This window comes from Nelusetta ayraudi, unplaced genomic scaffold (genome assembly GCF_046127955.1).
Source record: "Nelusetta ayraudi isolate G7.1 ecotype Tasmania unplaced genomic scaffold, CSIRO-AGI_Nayr_v1 ptg000134l, whole genome shotgun sequence".
Lineage (NCBI taxonomy): Eukaryota > Metazoa > Chordata > Actinopteri > Tetraodontiformes > Monacanthidae > Nelusetta > Nelusetta ayraudi.
In genome coordinates this window covers 2,075,001-2,092,500 of record NW_027466184.1, presented here as the reverse complement: position 1 = coordinate 2,092,500, position 17,500 = coordinate 2,075,001, and the positions used below count along the sequence as shown (strand labels likewise).

The window sequence follows — 17,500 nt, the reverse complement described above, 5'->3', positions numbered from 1 at the left end:
GAAGGAGAGACCAAGTCGAGAGGAACCTCCACATCTTCACAGGGAGTGAGGAACATCGAGAGTGGGATCTGCTGAGAAGGTGGGTGGAGTGAAGGAGGTCCTCCATCACAACCCCATCAAACCGACCAATGAGACGAAGGGTTCATCTCCAGGTCAGGAACCTTCAGAGGCCTCTGGTGGAACCCTGAAGAACATTCACACTGACTCACTCTGCCTGGAGCAGCAAATCCAATCAGTCTGTGTGTGTGTGTGTGTGTGTGTGTGTGTGTGTGTGTGTGTGTGTGTGTTGGGATGCAGGGTGATGGGGGACACGCTGTGCTCAGCTCCATGATGATGATGTCGTTGTGCAGGACCGCCCACCCATCATGCAAAGCCGAGTCAACACAGTGTCTCCATGGCAACGCTCAAACAAACAGAGCCAGCGTGAGGCGACCCCGCCCACCCTGGGGCGGAGGGGGTGGGGGGTGGGGGGAGACTCTGGGCTCTGCTGCTACAGGACACACACTGGACATTATACACTACTATACTACAACAATACTTTAACAAAGCTGGAAGAAATCTGTTTTATTTAGCCCTCTGTTTACAACGTCCTGCTGATCTTTGTTGGTGTTTTTAAGAGGGCGGAGCCAACAACAGGGGGAGCTGCGGCTATTGTCAACTGTCTGAGAGAGGTACCAGGACGTGTTGTGACATCACAAAGGGCTGGCTTGATGAAGCAGAGGCAGGCAGGCAGGTAGGCAGGTGGGACTGCTGACCTTCTGTCAGCAGGCCACAGGTCAGCAGTGGACCAGGACCACGCAGAGTTCACATCTTAAAGGTCAAGTATTAAAAATAGGCTTCATCAATATTTTGCTGCTGGGTCCTGGACCATGTGAACTCAGGTGGGTCTCAGCCTAACCCTGACCCCTGACCCCTTACCCAGCCTCAGTCACCTTCCACCACAACAGGAAGGAGAAGACCAGAGCTGCTCACAGAGACACTGCATGAGCTCTTCCATCACATGGGAAAGTGTGTGTGTGCATGTGTGTGTGTGTGTGTGTGTGTGTGTGTGTGTGTGTGTGTGTGTTTCCGGGCCTGTCAGACACAAATCCACACAAGACGTCCATAAGGGTGGGAAGGACGGAAGGAGGCAGTGGGGGACAGGAGTGTCCCAGCCAACCCCCACCACCCCTCCTCACCCTCCTAACCCCTCTCACCCCTCCTCACCCCCCTCGCCCCCCCCTTCCCTCCCTGACCAGAACAAGTCCACAGTGTTCAAGTGAGACAGCGGGAGAGCAGCAAACACCACCACGGGTGGAAGGATTCCATCCAGCAGAAGGAGAGCAAGTTGGTGCTTGAAAGCCAAGTGTGTGTGTGTGTGTGTGTGTGTGTGTGATGACAATAGAAACTGATTTAGCTGCTGTTTAAATGACTAAACTCTCCGATTCTTCCGTCTGGTGGCACAGCTGGACACGGAAGAAGTCTTGAAGTGAGATGAACGTGAGCTTGAATGACTTCCTCTGGTCTTCCACTGTCAGTCTGCTTCCCAGGACCAGCAGTAGCTGATGGTACAGCAGTAATCTTGGTCCGGAGACGATGACAGGGGGCCCCAGTGGTCTTCTTGAAAGGCCTTTAACTCACTTAGAGAGCACTGCTGTCCTGAACGAGTCATTCTCTTCACCGCTGTTCATCAACCTTATCGCTGTGATTGTCCAGCCGCCCCACTGTGTGTGTGTGTGTGTGTGTGTGTGTGTGTGTGTGTGTGTGTGTGTGTGTGTGTGTGTGTGTGTGTGTGTGTGTGTGTGTGTGTGTAGGAAGGACAAGCTTCCTGGCAGGATGTGGCTCCAGCAGGGGACAGCGGCCCTCGGCCAGAAGTCACAACTTTCTGCTGAGACCGTGTGTGTGTGTGTGTGTGTGTGTGTGTGTGTGTGTGTGTGCGTGCGTGCGTGCGTGCGTGCAGTGAATGCATGTGCAGTCGGCCGTGTCCTGGTTGCCGGGGGTCTCGGTGCGACCACGCCGGCGTTCCCAGAAGGAAATTCCTTCTTCCTCGACATCCAAACAAACAGCGGCGCTCCGACCGGTGATACGCTCCCATTCATAAAGAGCCGAGCAGAGCGAGCCACGCCCACTGCAGAGCGAGCCACGCCCACTGCAGAGCAGCACGGAGAGGCACCCAGTAATGGCGGGACCACCAGGCAGCTCAAGGACAGCAGCAACTCTCGGTGTTTACAGACACAAGAGCAACAATCAGGAGTGCTTGGTGGCAACAGAGGCACGGTGACCTCACCCCGCCTCCCCAGAGGTCACATGGTGTCTCTGCCAGAGTCACATGATGCCTATCTTGACAGAGTTAAAGCTGATGACCTTCTAAACGTACAAACTACGCATACAGGGGCCCCAGAGATTGACCCCGCCCACTGACAGAAGCCCTGCTTGCAGCTGAGAGACGGAACACAAATTCAATTCCAACTCATCGACAGAGACAAAGTTCAGTTCCAACGGAGGAACTCTGTTTTCCTCCTGGAGGCCTCGGCGGAGACCAATGAGCTCATCTCCACTTCCCATCGTCAACATGTTGAGGTCTCTTTGTGTGTGATCATCCAGCTGTTTCCTCTCTCTCACACACACACATACACACACACACACACTCACACACACAGACTGTTGTCCTTCTCAGTCAGGAAGAGCTTGAAGGAAAGCCACGGAGCAGCAGCAGCAGTCTATCACTGGTGCAGCTCGCTGTTCCCTCGGTGGCCACCGGGGCCGAGGCCTGACGACGCAAGCAGGAAGCGAGCAGCTGGAAGTGGCAGCAGGTGACGGGTGCAGATGTTGGACAGCGGCCACTAGAAGGAGTGAAGGTCTCCAGCGATGGTTCAGTGTGCTGCTGGGCATCACTGGAGCCTCCTCCAGGAGTGACCTTCTGATAGAACTCACAGTGTTAACAGAGACAGAGGGACAACAGGACGTTGAACTGGGAATGAAACCTTCCAGCGGGCCTGCTGACGTTACCGCAGCCTCGGAGCCGAGGACAGCAGATAGAACCAAACCCAAGCACTGTGTTCCCCGTAGATGATCAGTGATGCGGACAGACCAGATCAATGGAACTACAGCCACCTCCCTGACATTCCGACGGGCATATCTGAAGCTCAGCCGTACCTGCAATCAACCACGACCCACGTCAGCGTCGACCTGACCGCAGGGATTCAGACAGAAGAACCACCCGAGTGTCGACCGACAGACCCCCCCCAGAGCAAAGCCGGAGCGCAGGACCTTCCCAGCAGCAGGGAGGAGAGAGGCAGGCGAAGAGTAGGGATCAGACGGGCGGCGGAGGATGATAAAGAACGGGGGATTTACTGGTCAAGCCCACAGCTCAAGTGTCTGATGGTGTTCCAGAAGAAAGATCACTCAGTCTATGTCGAGGGGGGGGGGGGAGTGGTTCAGCAGTCTCCCGGAATCAGCGGCTCTCTTCCCTGAAGCTTCAGACTGCAGCTTGAAACCAAGACCATCAGAGAGCTCAGACCATCTGACAAGACCTCTACAGGCACGGGAGGGCCCAGGGCACCTTGGAACGGGCTTGAAGAAAAGCTTCTGGTTCCCTCTGAAGGAAACCTGGAGCCTGAAGGAACCCACAGACTGACTGGAGAGCAAGACTTCCTGCACAGCCGCTCCTTTGACAGGGGGCCTTTGGGTTTACCGCCTGGTTGCACATCCAGTCAAGCAAGACGTGATGTCCCACCCCCCCATAGACCCAAACACCATCTCTGGAGGTCTGGGTAGAAACTCAAAGTCCTGATGCATCTGCAGAACTGACGAGCCTGATGTGTGATGTGTTCTGCGGCTCCAGCGTGTGCAGATGACGTCTGGGTGCTTCCCAGCGAGGCATTCAGAACCAGACCCAACTCCCGGGTCTTCAAACGCGACACGTCATCATTTCCCCTTCTTCTAGGCTCGGATTCCAACTCCAATCTGTGCCAAACTGGGCCACACCTGTCTGGGATGAAGCTGCAGGATGCACCTTCTCCTGTTGCATCTCAACCTGCCAGAGATTTGTGCACCGGGTCGGTGACCGCTGCAGGATCAGCAACCTTCATCGACCCGAGCTGAAATCTGCCCGAGCAGGAGGAGGAGAGTTGCACAATCCTTCTCCAAGGAAGGCCCATCACTCAAGCCCCTCCCCTCACGACCAACACTGCTGATCAGATAAGAAGCGCTGGAAAGATGTTTGGATAAGAGGTGCAGCTGCCTGGCTGGAGGCTTGGAGGACTGTCTCACCACTGAGAGGGCTTCACCAGCCGGGTTCCCACTGGAGCCTTCCTGACTGGAGTCCCTCCCACTGACACACCTCCATATCGAAGCTCCAAATCCCAGTGGAGAGGCCCTGCAGCTGTCACGCCCCCAGCTTCTCTCCTCTGTTTAACCAATCACAGGACGGAAAGCCTCCGCCTGAGCGGGACGCTGAGGAGGAGGAGGAGGAGGAAGACCGATGGCCGGTGGGTGGGCGGCGTCACGTTCAAGCAGGAAGTGACTCATCTCTGGAGGCCTCCTGTTAGTGGAGGTCCAGGGTTGGCTGGCTAAACACTGCAGCAGTGCCATGACTGATCCAGGGGTCCGAGGGAGGCACGCCCCCCCCCCCCCCCCCCGGCTCCTCAGGCCGCAACTGCGTTTGTTGGCCCAATAGGGGTCGGAGGTCAAGTACTGGGATTTTCAATTTCACTGAAGTCCTCATTACAATCTGAATGATGCAACGTTGAAGCGTCTGCGTGCGCTGCTCTCCTGCATCCAATCACAACTCTTTGATTACCAAATCTCCATCGCCTTCTCTTCCAATAGATTATAATTGTAAACGTTCTCCACCAACCACTTAAAACGACGTCAGGAAGAACGGAGAGAACATTGAAGATTCCATACAAGCTCAGTATTGACAAGCCTTCAGTGAACCCTGCGAGATGTTTCCCTGGATCGGCTCAGTATTGACTGAACTTCTCCCCAAAACGACTTGACTCGGTCCAGATCTCCACTCTCTTCCTGCTAAAGCCTCCGCACTCCCTCCTCTGGTGCAGCTCCAGCCTCTGTGTCCAGGGTCATCTTCACGTCTCACCCTCGGCATTCACTGGTCTCACCCTCTCACTCTTGTCCATCCTTCTGACTGCTCCTCTCATCACAGCCGTCCTGCCTCTGATCCGCTGGCCTCTCTCTCTCGGCCCACTCGTCCCGTCTGGCCCACGGGACGGTCCCGCCATCCTGGCAGCCGTCCACGCTCCCCTTCCTGGCCGGGAAAATAAACAGCGGTCCACGTGTTGCGGAGGAATTTTAATGACCTCCAGCTGCTTCTACCTGCCACGTGGAGGCGGGAACGCCGCAGTCCGGACGAGGCCTCCGAACCTCTGAACCTCTGCCAAGCGGCGCTCCCTGGGGAACACCGCTCTCTACACCATTAAATACTCATTACACAAGTCAATAAACACGCTACAATATTGACTCGGAATTTCACATTTCCTTTCAAAACAGTCTTTAGATTTTTCCGTATGAGAAACCATTTGACTGAGCGGAGGTCGGATTGGTGGCGTGACCTCAAACACCGCCTTTCTGCGGCGTCCCGTTGCAGACGTGCTCAGGTGGTGGGCGGAGCTCTGCGTAGCTTCACCACCAGGAACCACCACAACGGCCCAAGACACTGCAGTCCTGTTCAGACCCGAGGCCTGCATCCTGTTCCGCTGATCCACGCTCCACACTGCAGGCTTCAGGTCAACACTTGCAATCAAACGCTGCTTGGTGACCTGACGCATCCTCTGTTAAAACCACACGCAGCTCCAAATGCACCGAGCGTGTTTTCATCAACTTGGTCGACGCCAAATGGAAAGTTTCCCAAATCCTTTGAATGCAGCTCGCTGATCGGGGAGCGAGTCCGCTGTGAGTCTCTGGAAACACGGAGGGTGAACGGACGAACCTCCTGTCTCTCATGTTAGCTGCTGCGTTAGCTCGGTCGCTACAGCTGCAGGGTAACGTTAGCTTGGTCGCTACAGCTGCAGGGTAACGTTAGCTCGGTCGCTACGGCTGCAGGGTAACGTTAGCTCGGTCGCTACGGCTGCAGGGTAACGTTAGCTCGGTCGCTACGGCTGCAGGGTAATGTTAGCCGTACGTCATCACTGCTAAACAGGGAAAAACCTTGCGAGCCAAGTTATTCTCTCTTCTTTCAAGCAGCAATGCATCACCGCGCATCTTCTTCTCTTCGTCTGGGCGTGCCATGACTTCCTGTTGCTCTTCCTCTTCTTCTGTTGAGCACTTTCCTACAGCTGGTCGTATCGTACGGCACTGCCTCGCGGCACTGGAGGGTCGTGAGTCTGCAGTCGCATCACGCTTGCACAAGACGGAGAAAGAAGTCCCATTCAAAGTGATTCAGGACAGCGTGGAGTTCAATGTTGAGGAGGAGAACTCCCGGCGGGAGTTGATGGAGCTGCAGGGTCAAACTACAGTGACCTGAACGCTGCAGGGGAAGAGAGGGTGAAGCTTTATATCCCCAACAGAGCAGACATCGAGGCCTTGTTCAGAGGCAGGAGTCAAGTGGTCTTTGGAGAGCATGGCCGATGACCTTTGACCCCTCAGAACGCTATGTAACACGTCTGCATCACAACAGCTTCAGTCCTTCTTGTTTTCCCTGTGGGGAGCAACTCAACGTTGTCTGCTTCACTCACGGCCTCTTGACAGAAGGTCCGTCTGGATCAAAGCAGCACGTTGAGGTGTTGCTGTGTTTCAGTCCCAGCGTGTCAGCGCTGGAGATCCTCCACCAGGGTTAGGGTGACCTCCAGCTGCTTCTACCTGCTTCTACCTCCACCAGGCAGCAACACTGTCTGGACTCCTGATCTGCTGGGAACCCCCACGCAACGCTGCCACCAGCTGCAGAGGAAAGTCTCCTCCCACCGAGTCACTCCTCCCTTCACATCACTCCACCTTCGTCTACGCACGCTGGCCTTCCTCAACCTGGACCAGCACTCCTGCTTGTGTCACGTTCAGGGCCTGCGATCCCCGAGTTGAGAAACTGAAGAGACTCTGGCTTCAGCTTTCTTTTCTCCATCCATCCATCTGCTCCATCCAACTCCTCCATCCAACTCCTCCATCCATCTCCTCCACCCAACTCCATCCATCCATCTCCTCCATCCATCTTCCACTAGAAGGCAAGAGAATCTCCTCACACCCGCAAGGCCACCGTGAGCAGTGCACTGTGGGAAACGGACCGTTCCTTTGTACACAACAAACAGGACCCGACAGGAGAAACTGGGAGGCGGCTTCTCCCAGGAATTCTCAGGAGGAATTCTCACAGATTGGGGAACTTTTCTGGAAAGTTGTTTTTCTAATCGATCAAACTCGGAGCTTCTGCGGTTCTTCAAAATGCCGTTGAAATGTCTAAGAGTGTAAATGCGCCTGCGGACTCGGTAGCCGGTGTTTCTCCAACGCCTTCTCACAAAGGGCACAGGTGCTGATTGCAGCGGAGCACCTGCTGGCACCTGATTACTTGGAGGAAGATTCAAGCGTTGTAAAAACATTTCTGCTTGAGCGACGACGTTAGCTCATGGCTAAACACGAAACCGCAGCTGCTCTCTCACAGCGGAGCTGCGGCTCCACTCGCGCTGACGCAACTCCCTAGAGAGGAGCAGGGCGTGCAAGGTCTGCGCAGGGCTCCTCCCTCCACCTACAGATGACAGCGTCTCCGTCTCGGATCCACAAATGACTTCCAGGTTCGGCTCGAGAGGAAGGAAGGCTGAGGAATTTCAGAGGAAATGAAGAGGGTTACGTGCCCACATTCCTCGTAATCAGAGTCAATATTTGCTGTGAGTGGAAAGCCCGTGAGCTCATGGTTTTGTTGGCCTGTACAAAGAAAGAATCCCGGGCAGGGAAGGAGAACCGAGCTGTTTTTCATGAGATTTGGCCGGCCGCATGAGTCACCACTCCCTGGATGAGTGGGAATGCTGATTTACACCAGCTGGCATCACAGCGACTGTGATCAGGACCTGCCGGGACAGTTTGCAGAGCCTCAGCTCAACAGGTGCACCTCCCTTCACTCTGCGTCCAGCCAAAATAAGCAGGGATCTAGTTTTAGTGGGAAGCTGCAGGGAGTTGGCAGCGGGTGAAGACGTTCAGACCTTCGGTTTCCCATGAACCCTGACCTGAGCCCAGCAGCCCACAGAGAGTGTTGCACCAAGTTATTGGTTTCAACCTCCAACCCTTGACTCAGTGTGGTCACTGACTTACTGCTGACAGGGACACAAGAGAGAGACATTCATCTGCAGACAAGCTAGAGTCCAGGGGAGAAGGCAGCGCCTCCTCCACCCAGAGCGCAGAGGACGCTGGAAAGTAAAGCAAAGCAAAGCAAAGCAAAGTAAAGTAAAGTAAAGTACCATAATGTTAATTAATGACACGTAAAGCAAAGTACAGTTAAGTAATGGCAAGTAAAGTAAAGTAATGTAAAGTAATATAATGGAAAATAAAGTAATGGAAAATAAAGTAATGGAATGTAAAGTAAAGTAATGGATTTGAAAGTAAAGTAATGTTAAGTCAAGTAGTGCACAGTAAAGTAAAGTAATGTAAAGTAATGTAAAGTAATGGAATGGAATGAGATCTCATGGGAGTGAGCAGCTGCCCAGATGTTGCTGTTGACTGCATCGGCAGCTGACACTGGCATCTGAAATATGTGTGGATATGGGCGGACACGGGTCGGATCGGTTCGGTTCGGACTGGAAGATTATAATTGAATACGGTCGCTGCTCATTCATTGCTCATTGCTCCTGTGCATCCACGTTGCTGAAAAGAGGAGCTGCTGCTGCTGCTGCTGCTGCTGCCGGCACCTGCGAGGCAGTCCCAGTGTGTGTCGGCCGGGGCTCAGGTCTCAGCGGGACTCAGCCCAAGCACATGTGGCTTCACTCAGAGCCGGACTTGGCCTTTTAATCACATCCACGTTGCAGTCGTCAAGCACAGCAGAATAAAAAGTGCGGCGCCTCTTGCAGGCACAAAGCGACAGCGGCCAGTTTGGAGGCTGGTGGCCTCAGAGGGGCCGAGACCGGGTTCAAGGAGAGCGCTTGAATACGAGCAGTAGAGATACAGAGATCACCGCACTGCACTGCACTGCATTTTCTTTTAATACATCAGACACGCAAGACAACTTTGCTGGAAAACAAATTCAGAGCAGCAGCAGCAGCAGCAGGAGCAGCAGCAGGAGCAGCAGCAGCAGCAGCAGCAGCAGCAGGAGCAGCAGCAGGAGCAGCAGCAGCAGCAGGAGCAGCAGCAGCAGCAGCAGCAGCAGCAGCAGGAGCAGCAGCAGTCAGACAGCTGGAAACCATGCTGCATGACATAATGGCAGGCTGGCCTAGCCAAGCCATTGAACACACACACACACACACACACACACACACACACACACACACACACACACACACACACACACACACAAACACACACACACACACACACAGGACAATTACATAAAACAGTGATTTGCAACATAACTTAGAAAAAGACACCAAATCTTTCTGACAATATGATCACCGCTGCCTCACTCTTTGTAAACACACACACACACACACAGACAGACAGACAGACACACACACACACACAGACACACACAGACACACACACACACCCTTATATCTTCCGTCCTTAAGTGGAACCAGAAGGAGAGGTACTGGGGAGTTACTGGGGTCACTGGGGTTGATTGAGACACTGGGACAATCCTTCATCTGGTCATGGACCTCCTCCCTGGAGGCCATGGGGAGGGGGAGAGGGGAGGAGGTGGGAGGAGGGGGAGTAGGAAGCACTTTACAAGCTCCATGTGCAGGCATGAGAGGAGGGAAAGGGAGAATATTATATACTGAAACACATGGCCATGAAATCCCTGAACTGAGCAGAGGAGCCTGAAGCCTGGGAGAGGAACTTCAGGCTCCTCCTGAGTGCAGATCCCTGCTGCCTGAGGCTGCAACCTGGTCCTGAAGGTCCCACCTCAAAGTCATCCCTCATCTGTGGGAGGAGCTTGGAGAACAGCCAACAGATGAAGAGCAGACAAAGATCGTGGATTTGTGTTGAATTATTATATTATAGAACTGTGGACAAATGTTGGAGTGAACGTTTGAAGGAGCGAAGCCGTCGCTGTGGCAGCTGACGTGGTGGAGGCGGGGCCTGTCTGCGCATTGGATGAGGAGTGGACTCTCCAAGTGGAATTCAACAAGCTTTATTGATAACGCCAAAGTCAAACAAGGACAGGAAGAAAGAGTTTTCTAAGAGGCGTGGAGCAATCAGACGTTGGGATGGACACAAGGAGCCACGAGTCACTGAGTCACTGAGCCACGAGTCACTGAGTCACTGAGCCACGAGTCACTGAGTCAACATCCAGTTCAAAAACATTTCAGCTAAATAGCACGGCCTCCCTGTCAGACACCACTGTAACCACAGTTACACACCGCTGCTCCTCAGTCACACGGCATCAAACCTCCTCACTTCCTGGTGGGAGGGACCTGATGATGATGTCAGCGACCCAGTTGGAGGAACTTGGCTCCACGTTCAATGGGGATCTTATCTCCCGGCTGATAAGAGGCTGACGGACCAACGGTGCAAACGTGTGGGAAAAGGTCCAACAGTGTGAAGCCACCCTGCTGAACTGTGGACAGTCTGTAGATCGGTACCAACCAGAGTCCCTGTGATGTCAAAGGGTCAAAGGTCAGCGGCCAGGAATAGAAGCAGCAACCCCACCACCATCGTCCTCACTGCTGCTTATCTCTTATCTCAGTCGTAACCAGACACCAGTAGAAGGAGCAGCGTGACCCTCAGTCAGCTGCTGCTGCTGCTGCTGCTGCCTGGTGTCTCCTGGAGCAGCAGCAGCAGCAGCAGCAGCAGCAGCAGCAGCAGCAGCTCTGAGGAGCACAGAGGTTTGGAGGGAAACAGAAGTTGCTGCATCTCCTCCGTCCTGACTGCTCTCACTGGTCTCCACTGGTCTCACTGGTCTTCACTGCTCTTCACTGCTCTTCACTGGTTTCACTGGTCTTCACTGGTCTCACCAGTAGCACATTGAGTCGCTGACACTGGAGAGGGCGGCCTCGCCCTCAAAGCCTCTCAGTCCTTTCACAGCTGCAGCTCCATTATCCTCTGTGCTGAGGAGAAAGAGGCGGTGCGACACTTTCTCACGCTGCCCCAACACCAGCCGGACCAGCAGCGTCCTGCTCGCTACCGTCACAACCTGGGACAGTGCTTTGATCGCCCGCAGGAGCGGACGGTGGAGAGAGAGTGGCAGAAGAAGAAGAAGAAGAAGAAGAAGAAGAAGAAGAAGAAGAAGAAAGACCGACCTGTTGGATCCCTGTTGACACCACCAGTCTGGATCCACCTGCACTGCCTGCACTCAGCCGCCTGCTGGCCTCCCTCTCTCTCGCTCGCCCCTCCCTCTCTCTAGCTCGCCCCTCCCTCCCTCTCTTTCTCTCTCTCTAGGTCGCCCCTCCCTCTCTCCCTCTCTCTCGCTCGCCCCTCCCTCCTTCCCTCTCTCTCTGACACGCCGCTCCCTCTCCAGTCCAACAGTGTCACAGCCTCGCTTGCACCTCCTCTTCCTCCTTTCTCCTCCACTTTCCTTCACACTCCTCACAGCTCCTCCTCCTGCTCCTCCTACTGTATCGGCCCCCCCGTGACCAATCAGGAGCCACCCTGCTGGATGTGGTGGTGCGACGGCGACGCAAACTGATGTGATGCCTGCAGCCGAGGGGGCGTGGCTTGCAGAGGGTGGGGAGTGGATGGGGGAGGGAGGGGGCGGGGCTTGAGGGGGAGGGGAGGCCGAAGCTGATTTCAATTTACATACGTTTACACAGAAGTGAGAGGACCCGCAGGGCTCGGCCTCCAGGGGGCGCTTCGCTCCTCTCGCTCCTGGTTGATGGTTTCCTTTGTTTTTCTCCAACTGCTCCGTCCAATCCCACTCCTTCTGTCCAGACCCACCGTCCAATCCCACTCCTTCTGTCCAGACCCACCTCCAAACCTTCACCTCCTCCCCTGCGTGGCTGCAGTTTGTAGAAGCCACCATGGGGTCGGAGCGGAGAAGCTTCCCTCCTTTCCCTCTGCTGCCGGGCTCCTCCTCCTCCTCCTGCTCCTCCACCTCCTCCTCCTCCTGCAGCAGACAAACACTTTCCCTCACAGCCGCTCAACAACTTCCTGGTGTGAGGAATCTCCCCCCACAAAGGAGTGTGGAAGGGAATGCGAGCGGAATAAAGGGAGGTGGGGCGGGGTGGTGGGGCGGGGTGGGGTGGGGTGGGAGGTCCTGGGTGCAGGGAGCAGCCAGTGCTTTGGACGGCACCTCAGCCTACTGCAGTAAAGCAGTGGGACCCTGATGTGTTGGATTTACTATACTCTCCTCATCTCCTCAATCCACATGAGACTGCAAAGCACGGTCACCTGCTGGTGCTGAACCATCAACCCATCATGTGGTAAACATGGAGACCGTGAGAGTACCGGAGGTGGTGCATCTTGGTTCCTTTTGAAGCTTCTCCAGACTGATGACTTGGGTTCAGTTTGGTCTGCATGGAGAGCAAAGAGGGAGCAGCAGGGCAAACTGCTGCTGAACTGCTGGGTTTGGCCACAGGGCCTGAGGAACGGAGGTGCAGGTCCTCATCAGTCACATGGGCTCCACTAGAAGCTCCTCACGCTTCCTCACCATGCAGTCTTTTCTCCTCCGCCTTTTAATGGCCATGGCTTCATTACAGCACATTAATGAGAGGTTGATGTTGGGAGAATTCACTTCTCCACGGAGGCCCATTCCCGTTCCTCATGAAGCCATTTGGACGGATGTGAAGTGGGCTTCAGAGGAGGTGTGGAGCGGCCTGGCCGAGGGCCGGCGCTGAGCCTCGCCGTCACTCCGAGAAATAGAAAGTCCCAGAAGAACTTCCAGGACTTTTCCATTTGGAGACCCGGCTGCCCACCGGGAAAGGAACCTCAGTCAGCTCACACTGGGCTCCTCGTTCTCAGGGGGCGGAGTCACGACCAGACACACTCGGGCCAACGCAGTGTGCCGTCTCTGCTCCTGCTAATCCGTGCGGTCACTTCGGTTTTTTAATGTTTGTCCAACGGCGCTAAGCAGGGGAAAGTCGATGCCTCTGCGGCACCGCAGGAAGCTTCAGCTGTGGTTCCTCCAGGATGCGCTGGAATGAAGCGCGACCTCGGACCCGTCTGGAACCATTCAGACTGGTCGGCTCAGTTGCTCGTTTTCGCACGATGTCGAGCTCTGAGGAGCAGGAGCAGCGGTGGTGGTGCTGGTGGAGGTGGTGGTGCTGGTGGAGGTGGTGGAGGTGCTGGTGGAGGTCCAATCAGACAACACATACCTGTCCCAGAATAAACCCTGCCTTGACCTCTGACCTTGCACAGACCGCTGCAAGGCCGCATGCCTGAGCTAACATTAGCGCAGTTCCTGCTGGGTTAAACACAGACACGCGGCTCCATCAGCCATGGCTGGGAGGAGCCGGCTGTAGCTCGGGGAAAGCGGGAAGGTCGACGACAGGCAAGCGCACTTAGCGAGCGGCGACGCACACGATGCGTTGTGTAGGTGATGCGCACTCAGGCAGGAAGTGATGGCGTTCCAGTGGGACGCAGTGAGCCCCAAGCAGGAAGGAGCTGTAGATCTATGTTCTAGTTGGTTATTCTATGTACTGTACACCACCCACAGCCATATTCATACACTGTATCATATTCACAGCCTCGATAAACACAACAGTCCTGACGTTTGAAATATTATGGGCTGCTTTCTCTACACAGCAACCTCCTGAGCCGGGACAATAAAAAGCCCAGAGGTGGAGTTGTGATTGTTGCGATGAGTAACTGGAGTGTTAATCATTGGCCGGCTGTTCCAGCAGCTCAGCCAATCACCACGCAGTCCCTGCCAGCTGTAAACACTCCCGCTTCACTGAGTCACTGCACTGCGAGGCACAGTGAACGTAGCTTGTAACCCCCACTGGGAGCAACGCCAGCACCTTTACTCCACTACACAAACACTTGCTTGTCTTTTTCAGCGCAAACCAAGCTGGCCCTGCGGTTCCACACCGCAGCCCCCCCCCGCCCCGGGCTGCAGCCTCGAGTATCACCGCAGCTCCTCTCCCCCCCCGGGCTGCAGCCGCTGCAAACTTCACAGCAAGTGAAGAGGAAGAAGTACTCATTCCGAGCGTTTCATCTACTGGGAGTGAGGTAGAAAACACCACAACTGCAGCTTTGCACACACAGTGGATAAGGACGCCCCCCCCCGCCCCCCTCCACCTCGGTGCTGATGCAAGCTAAACTCTCTGCAGAAAGAGCTGCGGCTCACCTGCAGCAGCTGGCCTGCGTCCAGACAGTGCAGCTGCCCAGGAGGAGTAGCGGGGGGGGGGGGGGGAGCACAGCAGTGAGTGCAGTAATGAAGTACCAGCGACTCCCCAAGGCAGTGTGAAAGACAGGGGTGGGGCCTAACGAGGGGGGGTTGGAGCACTCTGGCATGTTTGCGTTGTTGAGAGTAACATCATGTGACAGGAGCAAACACGGGGCGGGGCGGGGCTAATGAGTCCGGGGCTGCCGGCGGGTCCAGATGGGCCCATTATGGCTGCAACACACTCTGGCCACGCCCACTTAAAGCAGCCCATGTGACAGCACACATTTGCCAGGTTAGCTCTTATTGAATGATCCAATTGTGTGGGGGAGGGGCTCGGTTATTTTAGTCCAGAGTCCAGAGTTCAGCAGAGCCACCTGGTCGGTTCCTCACAGGCTGCTGGTCCTGAACTGGTGGGACCCCTGGTGAGACCCCTGGGGTCTGAGCAGACAGGAAGTGACTGTCAGAGACAGACCTGAGGAGTGATGTCTCCTCCTGGATTCAACTGTGGCTGTCGCTGGCAGGGCAGAAGGACGAGGAGCCGAGAAGAATAAACACAGGGGAGCTGCTGAGAGATTGCAACACCGTCTCCTCCGAGCTCCGCCCCCTCGCCTGCCCCGTGAAGCAACACCGTCTCCTCCGAGCTCCGCCCCCTCGCCCTGCCCCGTGAAGCAACACTGTCTCCTCCGAGCTCCACCCCCTCGCCCTGCCCCGTGAAGCAACACCGTCTCCTCCGAGCTCCGCCCCCTCCCGCTGGTCTCCAGAAGAACCCACGGTGGAACCTCGCCTGGGACTGAGAACCACGCTGGTCTGCAGGTGTAAACACGGCTCCTGAGGGTAACACGGTCCAGGACCAGCTTACCGGGCGACCCAGGGCTTGTAGGACCTCAACACCCAAACACAAGCAGCACAGTACCTTTGGGTTTGGGTCATTCCAAGTTAAAGTTTAAACCGAAGGGCAGGAAGACCTGCAGGTGGGCGGGTCCAGTGACGCAATAACTCATTAACCCGGCAATACCAGCGACCCGATCTCCACGCAACGCTGAGAATCCTGAGCGGACGAGAAGAGCAACTGATCAGGGATTCATGTTTCCTTCAAGCTGTCGGGTCGCGTCAGGCTCGGCCCGGCCCGGGTGAGCTCGAGCACTGCAGGCTCCTCCCACCCGCCCACCACTGAAAGTACATTTTCTCCTGTGGTGTCATGAGGAGCCTCTAATGAATCAGCCTATTGAGCCTGGCTGAGCTGTGCAGAGAGAGTGTGTGTGTGTGTGTGTGTGTGTGTGTGTGTGTGTGTGTGTGTGTGTGTGTGTGTGATGCGCCAACTTTCCCAGCCTGAGCCGAGCACAAAGCTGTCGTTTGTGGCCTCTCACCACGACAGAAAGCTCCTGGGCCTCCAGCGCTTCAAACAGCTTCAGCTGTGTTCCTTCAGTCTGCAGGACACCGGGACCACGTGCACGCCGAGTCCACGTGCACGCCGAGTCCACAGGCAATTTAAAAAGAAAAAAAGACATCATGTGACTGTCTCATTCCATCGTCTTGTCAGCGAATGAGCAGGACGCCTATGGATCCATAGAGCCTCCCAGTCCCAACCAGGCCACACGGACTTGGACGGGGGACCAGCAGAACTCAGCAGAACTCAACCTGACCTGAGCCAAGGCTTCCTCTGATGCCTGGTGCTGAAGACAGCTGCTATTATTTAGAGAAACACCCATTCTGATCCTCACTGTGTGTGTGTGTGTGTGTGTGTGTGTGTGTGTGTGTGTGTGTGCATGAGAGTGATGTGTGTGCATGACATCAACCCTCACTGCGGTGAAGTTGCACCACATTCCCACTTCTCAAAATCTAATCACTTATCCAATAGCCACAGCCAATGAATGTGATTGACTGTGTACCAGCATCATGACAGTCTGCACTGTCCGGCACCGCTGGACCGGGCTCAACATCATAACACAATCACCCGGGTCACACAGGCCAACCTTGATGCTTTACAGCAGAGACTTTCCCTGAACTGCACTGCACGTCTTTCATTGTTCCCACCCTCCAGAAAACCTCCTGACTTCCTGCGCCTGCGGACCGCAGGAGGTTCCAACAAGAGGTTCCTTCCAACCAGAGGTTCCAACCAGAGGTTCCAACCAGAGGTTCCTTCCAACCAGAGGTTCCAACCAGAGGTTCCTTCCAACCAGAGGTTCCTTCCAACCAGAGGTTCCAACCAGAGGTTCCAACCAGAGGTTCCTTCCAACCAGAGGTTCCAACCAGAGGTTCCAACCAGAGGTTCCTTCCAACCAGAGGTTCCAACCAGAGGTTCCAACCAGCGGTTCCAACCAGCGGTTCCAACCAGCGGCTCAACGCCAGGCTGGCCAGATGCAGTGAAGCCAGGCTGACCAGCAAGGCCTTGGACGACCAGAGGACGAGGCTTCTCTCGAAGGCAACAGGGAGAGACGCTGACGATGTGTGCGAGCAGAGGACAGATTGTCTGACTGTGGGGAGGACAGAGGATGAAGCAGCAGCAGAATACCAGATGATATACAGACTCAGAGAAAACATCAACCTTTCCTGAACGTAGGAGGGAGAAAGAAAGAGTCCAAGAAGAAAGAAAGAGTGAGACAAAGAGGACTTGGAAAGTTCTGACCTTCCCGTCCTGGACCGGCTAAACGCTTTAGCAGCGACGTGGTTCCACGTCTTGTCCTCAAACCGCCTCTGTGACTCCACGCACCCCCGCAGCAGCCGCTGGAATCTCCCTTCATTCTCGAGGCCTTTGTTAACCGACTGCTTTCACAGGAGGCACAGCGCTTTGTTTACGACTCGACTCCCCAACAGACGTTCCGCTCGCTTCGTGTTCCGCCCTCGGCGGTTCTGCGTCTCCTGCTTTCATGTCTTCCGGCACGGCCCCTCTCGTTCAGGCGGCTCTCATTCACATAAACAGCAAACAAAAACCTGCTTCTAGTCTACCTGGTCCAGCACAAACCACCAGACCAAAACCTTGAGGAGTCAGTCGGCAGGAACGACCTTCAGGCCGTCAACGAGCCAATGAGACACTTTGCTGATGACACTCTAATGATTCTCAGTGCTCTCCAGTAATCAGCCAGTTGGGCCTGCTGGCAGACAGAGGCCACTATGTGCATCAGCCCCGACGCAGCGCAGCCACACAGAGCCCTAGCAGACTCATTAAGGGATTAC

The 17,500-nt window shown here is 55.2% G+C and overlaps 1 protein-coding gene across 3 annotated transcripts in view; it reads right to left on the bottom strand.

The window, feature by feature from the left end:
* LOC142904925 (gamma-adducin-like) overlaps nt 1-17,500 on the bottom strand; it is a 47,202-nt gene that overhangs the window by 21,793 nt on the left and 7,909 nt on the right. The window contains exon 1 of one of the 3 annotated variants that reach the window (XM_076051332.1): nt 11,304-11,325. The exons of the other annotated variants lie outside the window; for them this stretch is intronic. The gene's annotated coding sequence lies outside the window, so the exon portion shown is untranslated. Of the gene's footprint in view, nt 1-11,303; nt 11,326-17,500 lie in introns of those variants that run through there. 3 annotated transcript variants of the gene reach the window in all.